The following is an 8,211-nucleotide window of genomic DNA, read 5'->3' on the forward strand; positions in this document are numbered from 1 at the left end:
TACGTGAAGGTGATCCATAGTTGAGAATCCTGTCCTAAAGACAGCTTGCTCTTTCGGTTGATTCTCATCAAGTATTCTTTCTAATCTGTTAGTAATGACCCTTGTGAACAACTTGTAGATGTGGGATAACAAGCTAATTGGCTATAATTTCCAATTTCTGATTTATTTCCTTTCTTATGCAGCAAAACTATGATTGCATTATTCCACTGCTTAGGCGTCACACCTTTTCTAATGCACTTTGTGAAGAGCCTTGCCAGTTTTTGTGTTATGTCTCTTCCTCCCAATTTTAACAACTCCACAGTAACCCCAGGTCTACAAGCAACGTACCTCTTAACTGGACACGGAGCTATTAATGCCAAACTGTCTCTTCTTGGGATTCAGGTTGATCCAACTTGCACTTGCGGGGGACTGGAGAGCTGGCAGCATCTAACGTATGACTGCAGGCTCTATGAAGACCTGCGTGGTGTTTTACTCACCAGAATCCACTACTTACCACAGGGACAAGAACATCACCTCCTAGACACAAAGGAGGAGTATCAAGCCTTCTCGGATTATGCACAGGCACTGTTCACGAGGAGGAGGACGAGGAGAAACCAAATGGCCGCAGCCCACAACCCACTACCATTATAACCAAAGAACATCTGTTCGTCAGCTCACTGGGCTCCCTTGCCTGGTGCCTTTCCACCCCCTCCCCTGCGCCGGTGGTGGGACAGTCCCTCCGGCGGCCCCTACTTTCTCCTGGTGAGGCACGGGCATGCCTCACTGACTTCTGGGGTTGCCTACTCTATCATCCCCATATTTCTGCCTTAACCCCCCAGCCTTCAGTCTCCCACCCACTCTATCTTTATGCTAGCGAATGTCCCACACACAAAAACTTAATTATGTCAAAATTCCCGTTCGCCCATTCTTTTGGCCTTTATTATGCAAGCATTATCCACCTCACCTAACGATCATCAAACCGACGATGATGGATATATGTCTCTGTCTGTACGTACGTGCATATAAAAGAGCGCGCGCGTTTTTTTTTTTTTTTTTTTTTATAGGTCCTAGCCTCTGAAATCTCAGGAAATTAGGTGGCAGGACCTGGCAGAGTGAAACTAAAACTACTGGGTTCCTGGTCTGCCTCCACGGGGCGAAGGTGGGGCAACGTTGGGCCTCAGCAGGGGTCCAGCGGCTAAACGACCAGATGAACAATGGTACACGACATCACACAGATACAAAGCCCACACACTTTTAAATCTCTGGCATTTCCCAGTGAACTGGTACACCCACAATGAAAGCAACACGGAGATGGGGGAAACCCCTGGTGCCGTCTGACACTAAATACACCTGACACCTTGCACCTTAACTTCATCTTCCCCCGGGGCTTTCCGATTCTTCATTTTCTTCAATGCATGTTCTACCTCATCAGGAAGAATATCTGGTATGTCGTATGTGTTGCTACTTTGCAATCCATCTTCCCCACTGCTGGTATCATTCCCTCGCTCTTTGTATAATTCTCTATAGTAGTCTTCTGCTATTTGAATTATGCCTTCTCTGCTGTTTATAAGTACACCATCGCTATTCTTCAGTTTCAGTATCATTTGTCTTTCTATATTACTGCTCATGGCTGCTGATTTAAATCCTTTGTTTTCCCTTAATGCTTGTTCTACTTTTCTTGTGTTAAATCTTCTTATGTCCTCTCTGAGTCTCTTTCTAATGGCTTTGCATAACTCAGTATACTCAATTTTCTCCCTGTCAGTGTTTTTCTTGCTCTTCATTTGTCGTCTTCGGTTCATCATGACAAGTGTTTCTTGACTAATTTTTCTTCTTTGGATTTCTGTTTCCCTATAGGTTTCTTGGGCTTTATCACTTTCAGAAAGTTGTAATATTCCTCGTCGATATCTTGGTCCTGAGCAGTCTGCAGAAGCTCAAACTTGTTCTTAAGTTCCAGTACATACTGCTTTTTCTCCTCCTCTGTTACCTCATATAAGGTATATTTCCCCTAATGCGATCAGCGATATTCATACATTTTCTTGGGGATCAAAGCGAACATTTAAAATTTATCCCAAATTACCTAACCTAATACAAAATTTGCCGTATATTTATATCCCTCCTCATAAAATCAAAAGGTCGCTTTTGCTCTTTCTCTTCCATCATGCAAGTAAGCCGCCAATTTGGACGTTTGCCAAAATTTCTTTAATGATATGAAAATAAACAGCATTCCTAGCATATACCATGTCATGCCCTGCCATGCCAAGCCAAGCCAAATAAACAACGAAAATGAACTGACAGGAATTCAGATTAAATTGAATAAAATCAAATCAAACTGAATTACAGCCACATCGTGGAATATAGCATGTCAACTGTTCTGCTAGGTGACGTTTTAGCTTTCAGTTTGGATAGTGTGTGCACATCGTTATTATACTTGTATCAGTAAAGCCAAAACCAAAGGTCACGGGGACAGGCAACCGCTTACATGCGCCTAATTTCAGAATAGGTCGAATAAAGAAGGACCAAAAACTGGCTAAAAAAAAAACTTCAACCTATGCCACTGTCATCCAGCAATGCAACCAGAGCAAGAAGCGTAGTACTCTCGCATATATTAATAAAAAGGATTGACTTCGAAGTCTGTCGCTGGCCGAACCCACAAATGTACCTTCTCAATTGCGATGATAGGAACGTTTGTGGGTTTGCTTTTCACCGTATATATTAGTCGTTTTCGGTATGATTTCGAATCCGAAGCTCGGATTTACCATCTCACAAAACGAGAGAATCTGTACAGGCTCTAGGCAAAATATCCATACAAGGCCCCTTTAGAGAAGGTGTGGGACCAACGTTTTTATTTATTTATTTACAAAATGGTTTAATACCTTCGCACGTACTTCATCTTCTCTCAACAGTACATTAGCTAACGAGCTTCCGAGTCGAAGCTCATCCGCTCTTATTATCTTTCTTTTCCCTATTAATTTTATACTTTTGATAGTGTACTCCTTAGCCTTCACTTTGTTCCTGCTGGAAAAACTCCTGTACCTCATTGGAAAAATCAGTGCGTCGTCCTAGTAGTCTTTCTGAACTGATTGCAGGATTTCATGTCGAACTACAATTACCCCTAAGTCTTATTCATTCTCCACTATCTTGACTGGGATACTGCGAACGCAGAATGAACGCGAATTATAATATCATAACATCATAACAATCGCTGCTTTGGCGCTTCACACACACACACCACAAAATCATTTCTTTTTCACTTTCCTGTCAAATATCACAAAATCAGTTAGCTCCTACACCTTTAATTACGTTGAACAATATCTCTTGATTGGTATAAAAAGCCTAGTAACTTCTACGATTCCTTCCCATTTAGAATTTGCAGTTGGTAATATCGGATTTTCCCACCTTTACGAAAGCCAAATCCCTTTCCTTTACCCTTCAGCGTAATTACACCGAGTTGACTTTGCATTAGCAACCTCGTGGGATCACCTTTTGTCCGTGATACAGCCCGTACAAGTCTTGGCATGAACTCCACAAGGTGTTGCAGGGTGTCCTGTGGTAGTGTAGTGCTGCCCATGCGTTACAATTTTATGTCCAGTAACGTCCGCACATTGTTAGGTGGATGGTTGTAACATCGAATATCCTTTTCCAATAGGTCCCAAACACTCTCAATTGGGCTGAGATTACTGTGTGAGTCGAAAAGACATGGGACGAAGGAGAATTCATTGCCATGTTCCTGACATCAGTTAGCAACCTGCTAGGCCTTGTGGCATGGCACATTTTCTTGTTGATAGACGCTGAAGTTGTCTGGATAAGCTGTCATCATGAAGAGCGTACTTCGTCGGCGGCAACAGAAAGGTAGGCCATTGACTAATGGTGATCAGAGGACCCAGGGCATGCCACGAAAACAGTCTCCAAATCATAACGCCTCCAACCTGCCGAAAACTAACAGTGCATCTAGGTGCCATGGATGCACTGTTGGTTTTCTGCAGTGCACCCAGGTGCCATGACCTCATGTTGTTTTCTGAAAATCTGATACGCCCATTAGTATGATAGAACAGGAAACGGGATTCATCAGACCATAATACAGATTTCCGCATGTCCGCAGTCCAGACGTGCTGATGTGCCTATCAAAGGCGTGGTTTCTTTGATAATCAAAGGCGTGGTTTGGTGCTGACGTGCCTATCAAAGGCGTGGTTTCTTGTGTCTCGCAGTGAGCCTGGATACACGTGACGGTTGTTGTTGTTGTAGGATTTTAGGAGCATCAGCGATTAAGACCATATTGCTCCGTATACAGTCTATAAACTCCGTGTTTTCTGAGGTCGATTTTCTGTTTGATGGAATGAAAAACCCAAGTTTCCAGGAGAAAAAACCATGCTACCCTCGTCTGAAACCGACTAACTCAGCCAGTGCAAAAGGCCCGTAAAAATTCTTCACGTCATTGACAGGAACGGCGATTCTACCATCTGTGCTACCTAAGAGGGTGCCTGTGACGACCCTCGACTATCTTAGCCTATACGAGCTAATGTCCCGCGGGTTTTGCTGGTTCTACGTTGTACTGGATGGCCAGTTTGGCCACTATGCTGAGTTGCTGTTGTGTTACGAGACGAGAAACACGTGCTAACCACGGGCGTCGATCATATTCTGTCCTACGTAGGATTTCTAAATTCCCGACATTTTTTAATCTTTGGGAACGGGAAATTGCAGTTCTCGAGAATTCCCGAAAATTATATTTTATTGATTAAATATTTGCTATCTTTTTGATAAGAATTTTTGTCCTTATTCTAGTCATAAAACATTATAACAATGAACTGTACATTGCAGTATATAAGTAAAAAACTATAATTTAAGGAGAATTATACATTAAAAAATGAGACTCATAGTTTGATTAATGTAAACAGAAAATTTTATTACCTTGATACAGCGTACAGATAGGCAACATTATTCTATACGTTTATTCCAAAACGCTAAGTTTGAGATTGGCATAAAAGAAATCCTAAGTAAACACTAATACTGAAACGAAACAAATACAATAAGGAAAACTAATATTAGCATTTAACGTTTACAATTATTGTTAAAATGAAATTTTAAAAAACACAGTGCATTAATTTCTTGGTCGGAAAGCCTGAATCTTTGCTTAGTTACAAATAAGCCTGCAGTAGAAAAATTTCTTCATTTTGGGTTGTAGTAGGCCTAATTGTTAGAAGTGAATCTAATAAAATTTTTAGATTCGGTGTCAGTGTACATATCGCTTCTTATAAATTCATCTCACTTCTTAACGATGAAAATACTTTATTTGATTGGACTGACTCTACTTTTGCCGTTAAAATTGATATATCTCTCACGAACCATGTTTTTAGATCGGCTTCTAATTCCCCGGGTTCCGAATTTTCCATTTCTTTGTTCGTATTATTTTCTCTTTTAGACTTCTATTGAAGGACACTTTTATTTGAAATTTTGTTCCATTATCGATTTCGCAGATCGCATAATTTCATTTTTATTTGCCATAGCAAAAAAAATAAAAAATCATTATTAACCTCATTTAAACTATTTGGATTGCTTAAATATCTAATAAGGGACACTTAAAGACTTTATCTCTACTTTTAAAAAGCTGCTGTTGAACTTCCTTTAAAAGCTTATTACTTAAAATAGAAGTTTGATTTTACAAATTATGAAAGAGGAATCTAAAAATTCCTTCTCTTGTTAGTAGATTTCCGTTATGATTACCGTTATGCTTCAATTCCGTGAGAACTGCGAGTCGCACGGGTTTTAAGCAGTTTAATATATCTTCGGCGATTTTTGGATATCCATCCTTCCATAGATAAGAGCTTTAATTCATGTAAAACAATTTTTATCGATATTAAAATCCTTAAAAATCTCTCACTTTCTAATGAAATGGTTATTTGCAACTATATTTAAATAAAAAGTAAGTATTTTAAAATAACGGAGAGTACCTAAATAAAATGAACGGAGAGTACCTAAACCATTTACGATTTGCAGAAGACATTGTGGTCATAAGCCACGATCCCAAAGAATTAGAGGAAAATCTTAATCAGTTATGCACAGTTAGTAAGGATTTTGGACTAAAGATGAATATGGCTAAAACAAAAGTAATGATGAACAAGTATGCCACGGAAAGGGAAATAATGATTGAAGGAGCAGTAATTGAAAAGGTGGAGTCATATACTTATCTGGGACAAGTTATTAGCTGTAATAATGATAAATGGCTGGAAGTCAAGAGAAGAATAAATTTTGGATGGATAGCATTCAGGAAATATAGTCACATACTGAAGAGCAATATCCCAGTTTGTCTGAAACGTAAAATAATGAATCAATGTATACTCCCCACCATGACTTATGGAAGTGAAACTTGGGTACTCACCAAAAGAATGGAAGAGAAGCTGAGAACTACACAGCGAAGAATGGAACGAATTATATTGGGAATCAGACTGTTAGATAAGAAGAGAAACACATGGATTAGGCAGCAAACTCAAGTAAAGGACATTCTTATCAAAACTAAAGAACTAAAATGGTCTTGGGCAGGACACATAGCTCGAAGACATGATGACAGATGGACTAAGAAAATAACAGAATGGTACCCAAGAGGAGCTAGAAGAAAACCTGGAAGACAAAGGCAGAGATGGATAAATGAAATTCATGAGTTTTTGGGTAGTAAATGGATGGCCAGTGCTCAAAACAGATGGAACTGGAAAGTTGCTGGAGAGGCCTTCATCCTGCAGTGGATTGAAAATGGCTGATGATGATGATGATTTTAAAATAAACTACGTAGTAGTCTGTTAATTACAAAAAAATAATAATAATAAATAATAATAATAATAATAATAATAATAAAATTTTAAAAAAAAATCTCAATTTCTCGGGAAATTTTTTTGCTTTTCCCGGGAATCGGGAATTTTAAAGTTAGAATTTTTTCCCCATGAATTCTTGAGAAGAAACCCTAGTCCTACGTGTAACCTATGGCTGGTTGTTTAAACGCTGTTGATCCAGTCATGGTATACTCGCAATACTACAGAATGGGAGCACTTAACCATGCTGTCTGTTATTGCGATAGTGGCACCTGCACGTGTTGCCCCACAATCATTCCATGTTCGAAGTCGGAAAGATCTCATCGGTAACTCAATATTCTTCGCAGACACTCAAAAACTGATCGCCACGGGTGACCTACAATCTTATATCAGCGTTCCCGACTTTGAGTCTTCACCCACGTCTCAAACAAGTCCATTCCTACATGGGGAGGAGGGAGGATGCTTTTGCTAATGCAAAGTCAACCCAGCTTATGTGCTCACTCTCCTAAAAAATAAACAGAAATCAACTGTAGCCATTTTCGACTTCAATTAAATTAATTTCTTATTCGGGAGTCTGCGTTTGTCTTTGGGGATGAATTTCTTTTGTCTTTTAGCGTAACAGCAGCATCATCGCCGCAACCTCGCAAAGGGCTGAGAGGATGCGGCCTTCCAGTGATGAAAGGCTGTTTCCGTTGTTTAATTTAATTAATTTATTTGGTTCATTAATTATTATTTTTTTTTTTAGCTTCGTTAACATATATGCATAACGCGCCTATTGTCTTCACCATATCCTTCCTTTCGCCAGCATGTAATAACTTGACTCCTAACAGATGGACTGTCATGAAATTTTATATTTCGGCTTTTTAAAATGATTTATCGAATCATCCCAAATTTAATTGAAAGCGAATCAATTAGAAATCCGGTAATTATTATTATTTTTTCGTCAGCATTAAAAAAATAAATAAATAAATAAAAAGAAAAAGAAATCCACATTATTTTGATCATAAGGGGAAGCTACAGTCCCTTTAACCTCGGCTGCACTATAGTAGGTTCACCACTTATTTACTTGGAGAGGTCTGAGTTCGAATCCTGTAGAAGATTAGAGAAGTTTTTAAAGACTTCTTCAATCGAGATTGTAGTTATTCGACCTCAGGCGAAAGAAGTAAGGTTTTCTCTCGTAAGCTATTTCGGATTTTTCAGCCTAACCAGTGAATACACATACCATACAGATATATTACACGATAAACCGTATGAACCTGTAGCACTCATGTAGGCAAACGTGGTCGATACACCTAAGACACGCAAAAAATAACCAACCAACCGAATCCACAGCTAAAAAGACAACCGATACGAAACCGTACAGATAGAGGCTATGAAATCTGTTATCTGAAAACAAGTTTCAATGAAAATGTTTTCTGGTGTCAACTGTACATAT

Source organism: Mastigoproctus giganteus, chromosome 6, assembly GCF_048544385.1.
Source record: "Mastigoproctus giganteus isolate SK-2022 chromosome 6, ASM4854438v1, whole genome shotgun sequence".
Classification (NCBI taxonomy): domain Eukaryota; kingdom Metazoa; phylum Arthropoda; class Arachnida; order Uropygi; family Thelyphonidae; genus Mastigoproctus; species Mastigoproctus giganteus.